This window comes from Amborella trichopoda, chromosome 13, assembly GCF_054954075.1.
Source record: "Amborella trichopoda isolate Santa Cruz 75 chromosome 13, AtrichopodaSantaCruz75HAP2 v2.0, whole genome shotgun sequence".
Taxonomy (NCBI): domain Eukaryota; kingdom Viridiplantae; phylum Streptophyta; class Magnoliopsida; order Amborellales; family Amborellaceae; genus Amborella; species Amborella trichopoda.
Genome location: NC_142348.1, coordinates 22,540,662 through 22,552,500, shown reverse-complemented (window position 1 = coordinate 22,552,500; position 11,839 = coordinate 22,540,662). Strand labels below are relative to the sequence as shown.

General features: G+C 29.5%; 1 long non-coding RNA gene across 7 annotated transcripts in view; it reads left to right on the top strand.

The window, feature by feature from the left end:
* Nucleotides 1-11,839, top strand: part of LOC148779084 (uncharacterized) — an 85,088-nt gene that overhangs the window by 4,934 nt on the left and 68,315 nt on the right. The window contains exon 4 of one of the 7 annotated variants that reach the window (XR_016048214.1): nt 2,130-2,808. The exons of the other annotated variants lie outside the window; for them this stretch is intronic. This is a non-coding gene — a long non-coding RNA (uncharacterized LOC148779084). Of the gene's footprint in view, nt 1-2,129; nt 2,809-11,839 lie in introns of those variants that run through there. 7 annotated transcript variants of the gene reach the window in all.

Genomic DNA, 11,839 nt, shown 5'->3' with positions numbered 1-11,839 from the left:
ATACATTGATGTATATGACCATATATACATTTATTATTAGTTTAAAAATTTATTAACGTATATGTACACTGTTTTATACAGTGTAAATAACTGTATATATACAATGCATTTAATGTTTATATTTCTATATACATTGATGTATATGACCATATATGCACTTATTATTAGTTTATAAATTTATTAACATATATGTACACTGATTTATATACTACACACACACTCTCACACTCACACTCACACTCACACTCACACTCACACTCACACTCACACTCGTACATTTGTTATCAACTATATATATAGTTATTAGTGTGTAAAAATAATATTGATGTGTGTGTGCGATGCTGTATAGATGCGATGAGTATATATTGATATGTTTGTGTGTATAGTGCATAGTGTGTAAAATGCATAATTGTATATAAACATTTATTAGTGTGTTAAAATATATACATTTATATATACATTGATGTATTTGATCATATATATACTTATTATCAGTTTATACGGTTAGTAACCTATATGTTTATTGATTTATATACTACACAAACACATATATACACAAACACACACTCACACACTCACACACTCACACTCACACTCACACAGACACTAACACTGACACTGACACTCACAGATATGTATACTACACATATGCGTGGTGTGTATGGACTGATGTGTATATTTACGATATGTATATGTTTTTACGTATATGTATACAGTTGCTTACTATCAGTTATATACAATTATCGATGTATATATACACTGACATGCGCACGCACATGTACCCTAACGCGTGGATAAGTGCATATATAATGTGTATGTATACACTAATACATGCATTCTATATACACTGATATATTTGACCATATTGACTATTATTAGTAGTTTATATGTATATACGGTGTGCGTTAAATGATATGTATTTATTGATATGTTTATATATATGTATAACCTTGCTATCAGTTATATATGCACTAATATGCGACACACATGGGCACCCTCACGTATTGATAGTGCATACATTCATTTCTATATACACTGATATATATGACCATATATGACACTTATTATCAGTTTATACAGTTATTAGTGTATATGTACAATGAAATGTATATACGCACATTCATATGCATATGTATAAAAGGTTTATATGTACGCTTATGTAAAAGACCATGTATATACTTATTATCAGTGATATATATAGTTATTCGCTCAATTTGTGTACGAATTGATGTATAACAATATAGACCATTGTTTTTAGTATATATATACATACTGATGCATATAACCATACAATACATTAGTTATCTGCTACATATATAGTTATTAGTGTGTAAAAAATACATTGATATGTGTATATGTATGCGTGTGATGTCTGTATATATACGCTGTGTATATATTGATATGTGTGTATGTTTAAAGTGCGTAACTGTATATATACAATACATTAATATATACATTAGTGTATATGACGATATATACGGTATTTATCAGTTTATACAGTTATTAACATATATGTATACTACACACGCACTCGCACTCACACTCACCCACACACACACACTAGCACTAGCACTCACACTCACACTCACACTCACACTCACACTCACACTCACACTCACACTCACAGATATATATACTACACATATGCGTGGTGTGTATGGACTGATGTGTGTATATATAATACGATATGTATATACTGATATTGTTATATGTATGTACACAATTGCTTGTTATCAGTTATATACAATTATCAATATATGTATGCACTAATATATGCACGCACATGCACCTTTGCGCGTTGATAAGTGCATATATACTGTGTATGTATACACTAATACATGCATTCTTTTATACACTGATATATATGACTATAAAGACATATATTGACAGTTTAAATATACACAGTGTGTATATATACGATATGTATATACTGATATGTTTATATGTGTATGTATAAACTTGTTGTCTGTTATATATACACTGATATGCGTACGCACATGCACCCTTACGCATTAATAGTGCATATATACATTTTTATATACACCGATGTTTATGACCATATATATACTTTTTATCAGTTTATACAATTATTAGCGTAGATGTACATTGATATGTATATGAAAGCACAGGTGGCAGTTGCAGCCAACAAGGTAAAGGGACAGATCCCCCTGCCCCCTCCTTTTTGATTATTTTCCTCTCAATTCTTACCATTCGAATCATTATCTTCTCTGTGAATGATTTTTCCTACCATATACAATTTCCAAATTGTGATAAAATCAGGTATTATAGAAGGAGATTATTTCTTCTGGTTATCACCTCTAATCAAATAAGCCTAGGTGAAATTCCATATTACTTTGTATAGAATTAGGCATAAGAATGGGTTTCTTCTCTTGATGTATTAGGTATGCTAAAATACCCAATTGTGATAGTCCATCTAAAGTTTTTATCATATATCTGTACTTGTTTTTATTATTGTTGATGAGCTTCATCTTCATTGAGTTTGCTTGTAATTCAACAAGCATGAATGCAACTTATCATCGAGGCGGATCTCTTTACGTTTTTTGATATTTGAGATCTTGAACTTGAAAGCTTGATTTGCTTAATGGTTCTTTCTTCTGTAGTATAGTACTGCTCTTGCCTCTGTCATGCAAATACAGAGTAAATTTTCTAGAGCCTTACTTGTGGTTTACAATTTTATTAAGTCACTTTTTCTTAACACGTACACATACACATACACAACACACACCACACACACACACACACACACACACATACACACACACACACACATACACACTCACACACAAACTAAAACTCACACTCACTCACACACACACTCACACAGATATTCACACTCACACTCGCTCTCACACTCACAATGTACATATAAACGACATGTATATACTGATATATTCAGTGTGCATATAAAGGATATGTGCATATAAAGGATATGTATATATTGATATGTTTATACATGTATATATAAACTTGCTATTAGTTATATGTACACTGATGTGCGACGCATATGCACCTTTACGCATTGATAGGGCATACATATATTTCTATATACACTGATATATATGACCATATAGAAATTTATTATTTGTTTATACAGTAATGAGTGTATATGTACACTGAAATATATTTACGCACACTCATGCATATTTATAAAGGGTTTATATATGCACTAATGTATAAGATCATGTATGTACTTATTATCTGTGATGTATACAGTTATTAGCTCAATTTGTGTATATATATGTATAGCAATATATATCAATGTTTTCAGTGCATATATATTGATGTGTATAAAGCATACAATACATTAGTTATCTGTAATATATACAGTTATTAGTGTGTAAAAAATACATTGATATGTGTGTGTGTGTGATATCTGTATATATACGATGTGTATATATTTGATATGTGTGTATGTGTAAAGTGCATAAAGTTTTATATACAGTACATTAATGTATAAATTTTTTTATACATTGATATATATGATCATATATACACTTATTATCAGTTTATGCAGCTATTAACGCATATATACATTGATTTATATACTACACATACACTCACACTCACACTCACACTCACATATATATATACTACACATGTGTGCGTGTTGTGTATGGATACAGTTGCTTGCTATCTGTTGTATACATTGATATGCGCACTCACATGCACCCTTACGCCTTGATAAATGGATATATACTGTGTATGTATACAATGTGTATATATATGGTTTGTATATACTGATATGTTTCTGCATGTATTATAAACTTGTTATCAATTATATATATTGATATGTGTACGCACATGCACCCTTAAGCATTCATATTGCATACATACATTTACATTTTTAAATACACTGATATATGTGGCTATATTGATACTTTTTACTAGTTTACACAGTTTTTAATGTCGATGTATGTTGATATGTTTATGAATGCACAAATGGATGTTGAAGCCAATAAGGTAAATAAACTGATCCCCCTCCCTCCCCCCTTCGCCCTTTTTTATTATTTTCCTCTCAATTTTTACCCTTCGAATCATTATCGTCCCTGTGTATGATTTTTCCTTCCCTAGGTAATTTTCTAAACTATGATAAAATCAGGCGTTAAAGATGGAGATTAATTCTTCTGGCTATCACCTCTAATCAGATAAACCTAGGCGAAATTCCATATTAATTTGTATAGAATTAAGCGCAAGAATGGGTTTCTTCTCTTGATGAATTGGGTAGGCTAAATACCTAATTGTAGTAGTCCATCTATTTTTTTTTTCTTATTTGTACTTGTTTTTATTATCATTGATGTGCTTCATCTCTATCGAGTTTACGTGTAAATCGACAAATATGAAAGTAACTTATCATCAAGGCGGATCTCTTTACGTTATTCGATATTTGAGATCTTGATCTTGCAAGCTTGATTTGCTTAATGGTTCTTTCTTCTTTGGTATAATACTTACTGCTCTTGCTTCTTTCATGCAAATATGAAGTGAATTTTCAGGAGCTTTACTAGTGTTTTGTAATTTTATCAAGTAACTTTTTCTTGACATACACACACTCTTGCTTCTTTCATGCAAATATAGAGTGAATTTTTTGGAGCTTTACTTGTGGTTTGTAATTTTATCGACTTTTTTTTGACATACGCACACCTACAGTACACACACACACTCACACTCACACTCACACACACACACACACACTTATACACTCACACTCACACTCACACACTGACACTCACATTCACACTCACATACATACACGCACACTCACACTCACACATACACTCACACTCACTCACACACTGACACTCACATTCACACTCATTGATATATACTACACATGTTTGCGTGTTGTATATGGACTGATGTCTATATATATACGATATGTTTATATTGATATATTTATGGGTGTATATATACAGTTTCTTGCTATCAATTATATACAATAATCATTGTATACCCCTATGCGTTGATAAGTGTATATATATTGTCTATGATGTATTTTATATACATTGATATTTTTAACCACATTGACATATATTAGCAGTTCATATATATACAGTATGTATATATACGATATGTATATACTGATATGTTTATGCGTGTATGTATAAACTTGTTGTCTGTTATATATACACTGATATGCGTACGCACTTACACCCTTACGCATTGATAATGCATATGTACATTTTTATATACACTGATATATATGACCCTATTGACACTTTTTATCAGTTTATACATTTTTATATACACTGATATATATGACCATATTGATACTTTTTATCAGTTTATACAATTATTAGCGTATATGCACATTGATATGTATATGAATGCACAGGTGGCTATTGCAGCTCATAAGGTAAATGAACATATCTTTAGTAAAGTATTGCTCTTGTTTCTTTCATGCAAATATGGAGTGAATTTTTCTTCTAGAGTGAATTTTCTGGAGATTTATTTGTGGTTTGCATCTTTATTAAGTAACTTTTTCTTAACACACACTCTTTCTTCTTTCATGCAAATAGGGAGTGAATTTTCTTGAGCTTTATTTGTGGTTTGCAAATTTATTAAGTAACTTTTTCGTAACACACACACACATACACACACTCACACTCACACTCACACTCACACTCACACTCACTCACACTCACATTCACACACACTCACATAGACACACACACACATACACATTGACACACTGACACACGCACACACTGACACACTCACACCCACACACACTCTCAAACTCACATTCACATTGATATGTATATGAATGCATAGGTGGCTGTTGCAGCCAAGAAGGTAAATGTACAGATCCCCCCCCTCCCCTCCCCTCCTTTTTGATTATTTTAGAGATTATTTGTTTGGATATCACCTCTAATCTGACAAGCCTATGCGAATTTCCATATTACTTTGTATGAATTAAGCATAAAAAGGGGTTTTTTCCCTTGATGAATCGGGTATGCTAAATACCCAATTGTGATAGTCCACCTAAATTTTTTATCTTATTTGTACTTGTTTTTATTATTATTGATGAGCTTCATCTTCATCGAGTTCGTTTGTAAATCAACAAGCACGGAAGCAACTTATCATCGAGGCGGAGCTCTTTACGTTCTTTGATATTTGCGATCTTGGTCTTGCAAGCTTGATTTGCTTAATGGTTCTTTCTTCTCTAGTATTGTACTGCTCTTCTTTTATGCAAATATGGAGTGAATAAAATTACAAACCGCAAGTAAAGCTTCAAAAAATGAACTTTTTCTTGACGCACACACTCTTGCGTCTTTCTTGCAAATATGGAGTGAATTTTTTGGAGCTTTACTTGTGGTTTGTAATTTTATTAACTTTTTTTTAACTGTACAATACATTAGTTATCAGCTACATATACAGTTATTAGTGTATAAAAAATACATTTTTATGTGTGTATATATCTGTGTGATGTCAGTATATATACGATGTGTATATACGGATATATGTGTATGTGTAAAGTACATAACTGTATATATACAGTGCACTAATATATATATTTCTATATACCTTGATGTATATTATCATTTTTACATTTATTATCAGTTTATATAGTTATTGACGTATATGTATACTGATTTATATACTACATATACATACACTCACACTCACACTCACACTCACACTCGTATATACACACTCACACTCACACTCACACTCACACTCACACACTTACATTCACCCTCACACTCACACTCACACTCACACTCACACACACTCACACACACTGACTACATTGACCTTGAAACTGACACTGACACTCGCACAAACACACGCACTCCCACTCTTACTCCTACTCAAAGTCACACTCACACTCACTCACCGATATATATACTACACATATGTGTTGTGTTTGGTATGATGTTTGTATATATACGATATGTATATACTGATATATTTATGCGTGTATATATATAGTTGCTTGCTATTAGTTTTGTATATTGAAAAGTGCCTATATATTTTGTATGTTTACACTAATACATGCAGTTTAGATACACTAATATATATTATAACCATATAAACACTTATTAGCTGGTTATATATATACATACAATGTGTATGTACATACGATATGTATATACTGATATGTTTATGCATGTATGTATAAACTTGCTATCACTGATATATAGATTGCTATACGTACGTACATGCACATTTTTATATTGATAGTGCATACATACATTTCTATATACACTGATATATATGACCATATAAACACTTATTATCAATTTATAATGTTATTAGCGTATATGTTTATATAAATGCACACTCATAAGCATATGTATAAAAGGTTTTTTTATATAGTAATATATAAGACCATGTATATAGTTATTATCTATGATATATACATTTATTAGCACAATTTGTATTTGTATTTATGTATTGCTATATATAGCATTGTTTTTAGTGTATATATATACTAATGCATATAACCTTACAACACATTAGTTATCTCTTATATTTACAATTATTAGTGTGTAAAATAAACCTTGATGTATGTGTGTGTGTGTGTTTTCTATATATATATCCGATGAGCATATATACTGATATGTTTGTATGTAAAGTGCATAACTGTCTATATGCAATGCACTAATATAAACGTTTCTATATACATTGATGTATATGACCATATATACACTGATTATCAGTTTATACAGTTGTTAACTTATATGTACACTGATTTATATACTACACTCATATTCACACTCACACTCACTCTCACACTTACACTCACATTCACTCTCATAGATATATATACCACACATATATGCGTGGTGTATGGACTGATGTGTATATATATACGATATGTATAAACTGATATTTTTATACATGTATATATACAGTTGCTTGCTATCTGTTATATACAATTATCAATGTATATGTACATTTATATGCGCATGAACATGCACCCTTACGCGTTGATAAATGCATATATACAGTGTATGTATACATTAATACATGAATTCTATATACACTGATATATATGATCATATAGACCTTTATTAGCAGTTTATGTGTCTATATATAGGATATGTAGATACCGATATGTGTATGTGTATATGTATAAAATTGCTCGCAGTTATATATACGCTGATGTGTATGCACCTGCACTCTTACACATTGATGGCGTTGACATACATTTCTATATATACCGTTATCAGTTTATACTGTTATTAACATATATGTGCGTTGATATGTTTGTACACACATGCATATATATAAATGGTTTATATGTACACTAATGTATAAGATCATAATAACAAATAGCAGGTATGTACATACACACATAAATATATCAGTATATACATATCTTAGATATTACACACTGTATATATCTATATAAATTGCTAATTAGTTTCTCTATGGTTATATATATCAGTGTATATAAAATACATGATATTAATGTACCGATACACGTTATATATGCACTTATCAACTCGTAAGCGTGCATGTGTTAGCACATATCAGTGTATATAACATTGACTAGTGTATATAACTGATAACAAGCAAGTTTATGCTTACACGCATAAACATATCAGTATATTCATATCATATATATACGCACAATAGCCTATACACAACACACATATTATTGTAGTTTTTATATATAAACATATATGTATGTGCGTGTATGTGTAGTATATAAATCAGTGTATATATACGCTAGTAACTGTATAAATTGATAATACGTAGTTATATGATCATGTTACATCAATAGATATAGAAATATATATTAGTGCACTGTATATATGCAATTATAAACTTTACACATACACATATCAGTATATACACATCGTATATATACAAACATTACATACACATATCAATGTAGTTTTTACACACTAATAAATATATAAGTAATTTATATATATACACTTAAAACTATGGTATATATTGTTATACATCATTATGTACATAAATTGTTTTAATAACTGTATCTATCATTGATAATAAGTATGCACATAGTCTTATATATTAATATATATGTAAACACATTATACATATACATATGAGTGTGCGTATATACATATCAGTGTACATATACTTTAATAACTGTATAAACTGATAATAAGTGTCTATATGGTCATATATATCAGTGTATATAGAAATGTACGTATGAATTTTTCAATATATAAGAGTGCATGTGTGTCCCCATATCAAAGTACGTAAACATATCAGTATATGCATATCGTATATATAAACATTGTATATATATTGTAAATTGTTAATAAGTATCTACATAGTGATATATATCAGTACACATAGAATGCATGTGTTAGTTTATAGATACAGACATACACAGTATATATACATTTATTAATGCGTAAGGGTGTATCTATGTACACATATTAGTGTGTATATACAATGTATATCAAACAAGTGTATGCATACAAGCATAAACATATCGTATATATACACATCAGTCCATACACAACACATATATGTATATAATATATATATGTATGTGTTGTATATAAATCAGTATACATCTACGCTAAAAACTATACAAGCTGGTTATAAGTATATATATGGTCTTGTACATTAATGTATATATACTTACTATCAGTTATATATGCCCTAATATGCGCACGCATATGCACCCTTATGCATTGATAAGTTTATATATACATTTATATATACAATGAGTTATATTGTCATATAGACACTTGTTATCAGTTTATGCAGTTATTAACGTATATGTACATTGATATGTATATACGCACTAATATATATTACTTATCAGTGATATATACAGTTATTAGCACATTTTATGTCGGTATTGTTGTAAAGCAATATATACTATTGTTTTTAATGTGTATATATATTGATGTCATTACTATATACTAGTTATCAGCTATATATACAGTTGTTTGTGCATAAAAAGTACATCGATGTGTATGTGTGTGTGTGATGTTCGTATATATACGATGTCTATATACAAACAGTATGTGTAAACTGCATAACTGTATATATATATTTCTATATACATTGATATAGATGACCATATATATACCTATTATCAGTATATACAGTTATTGGCGTATATGTAGACTGATTTATAATTGTATATATAACACTAATATATATATTTCTATATACATTGATGTATATGATCGTGTATGTACTTATTATCAGTCTATATAGTTATTAGCGTGTATATACACTGATTTATGTACTATATACACATATATATACTACATATATGTGTGTGTTTGTATGGTCTTACGTGTATGTATGTGATATGTTTGTACTGATAACTATATATATCACTGATAATAAGTATATAAAAGATCTTATATATGAGTGTATATATAAACACGTTATACATATGCATATGAGTGTGCGTATATACATATTAGTGTATATATACGCTAATAACTGTATAAACTGATAATAAGTGTCTATATGGTCATAGATATCACTGTATATAGAAAAGTATGTATGAACTTGTGAATGCATAACGGTGCATATGTATGCGCATATCAGCATATATATAATTGATAGCAAATGTATATATACACATGCATAAACCTATCAATATATACATATCATATATAAACACACTATATATATAAACTGCTAATAAGTCTCTTTGGGCATATATGTCAGTGTATAAAAAATGCATGTATTAGTGTACATATCCACAGTATATATGCACTTATCAACGTGTAAGGGTACATGTACGTGCGCATATCAGTGTATATATTAAATGATTATTGTGTATAACTGATAGTAAGCAACTGTATAAATACGCACATAAACAGATCAGTATATACATCTCGTATGTGCATACACTCAACAGTCCAAACGCAACACATATATGCGTAGTTTACATATATATATATGTGTGTGTGTGTAGTATATAAAATGCTCCATCTGAATTCCAAAAAATAATGAATGATATATTTAATCCCTTTTATAAATTCATAATAGTTTATATTGTTATTAGTGTATATGTACATTGGTATGTATATATGCACACTCATTTGCATATGTATAAATAGTTTATATATACATTAATATATAAGACCATGAATATACTTATTATCAGTGATATATATAATTATTAGCACAATTTGTGTATGTATTAATATATAACATTATATACCATTGTTTTCAGTATTTTTATATATTGATGCATATAACCATATAATACCTTAGTTATTAGCTATTTTTACAGTTATTAGTGTGTAACACGTTTATTGATGTGTGTGTGACGTCTGTCTATATACAATGTGTATATACTGTTATGTGTGTATACACATTGATGTATATGATCATATATACACTTATTATACAGTTATTAACGTATAGGTACACTGATTTATATACTGCACACTCACGTTCATTCACACTCACACTTACACACTCACACTCACACACGCTGACACTAACACTTACACCACACACACTCACACTCAGATTTATATACTACAGATATTTGCATGTTATATATGGACTGATATGTGTGTATATACGATATGTATATACTAATATGTTTATAAGAGTATGTATATAGTTGCTTGCTATCAGTTATATACAATTATCCAGGTGTTTATAAACACTGATATGTGCGCGTACATGCACGCTTACGCATTGGTAGTGCATACATACATTTCTATATACACTGATATCTATGACCATATAGACACTTATATCAGTTTTTACAGTTATTAGCGTATATATACTGACCTCACACATATAAATGTATCTTTTACACTAATAATTGTATATATAACTGATAATTAATGTAGTGTATGGTTATATGCATCAGTATATATATATTCACTTAATATAATGACAT